Below are 865 nucleotides of genomic sequence, written 5' to 3'. Positions count from 1 at the left end.
TTGCGCCAAGGCAAATTTTTCTGTGAACCACCCTACTAATTTTCACAGTTACACACAAGGTGGGAGCCGCCTGTTGGCTTCCCGTCGCCGTGTGGCAGTGCATCGTGTGTGTTGTCGCGGGGAGCCAGCCCCCATCCCTTGACCACACTAAGCGCGCTTGCGCATTACATGTCCACTAAGCGCCACGAAAACTAGTCTTCTTGGATTCGAGAGAAAAATAGCGCCAACAAAACTATAGAGCGTTTTTGAAACATTTGTACCGATAAATATGATTTTGCTAAACAACTCTGAAATTTTCATCTATACACCTCACTTCAAGACGGAACGAGCAAAATTTTCGTCTTATTGATCGCGTTATGATGCCTGTGTCGTGCCTGTGCCTTGAGAACAATGGGGGCTAAATGGTTCTTTGGTCCCTAGGTGGGGCAAATACTGCCTAATTTTTTTCAGGATAATTTTTTCTTGCGGTTTTTCATAAAATGTCACCTGATGGTCAACATTTCACACGTTGTAGCCGTTCAAAGAACCGCGGTCACCTTGTATGAGCATTTCTATGCGAATTAAGGAGCATTTAGTGCTTCTGCGGAGAGCTGCTATTCCTCTCATCTAACCCAGTAAACCCAGGCACTTGTAACACGAATGTACACTGATAAATCAAGTGCGCCACTGGCCACTGCCGAGGAAACTGCTTAGTAAGTGTGCAAATGGGCAAAACCACGCGTGGCGAACGGACATTTGTACAATATATTTCAGACCGATATTATGGACACGCGTCGTGCGCATAAATGACCAAAAAAAATATTGGCACGCGAATTAACGTGAGTATAAGAAATATATTGTAATGTGCACGCTCGGAATTCGGAAT

This window comes from Frankliniella occidentalis, unplaced genomic scaffold (assembly GCF_000697945.3).
Source record: "Frankliniella occidentalis isolate FOCC.00 unplaced genomic scaffold, Focc_3.1 Scaffold98, whole genome shotgun sequence".
Lineage (NCBI taxonomy): Eukaryota > Metazoa > Arthropoda > Insecta > Thysanoptera > Thripidae > Frankliniella > Frankliniella occidentalis.
Note: the sequence above shows the minus strand (reverse complement) of the source record.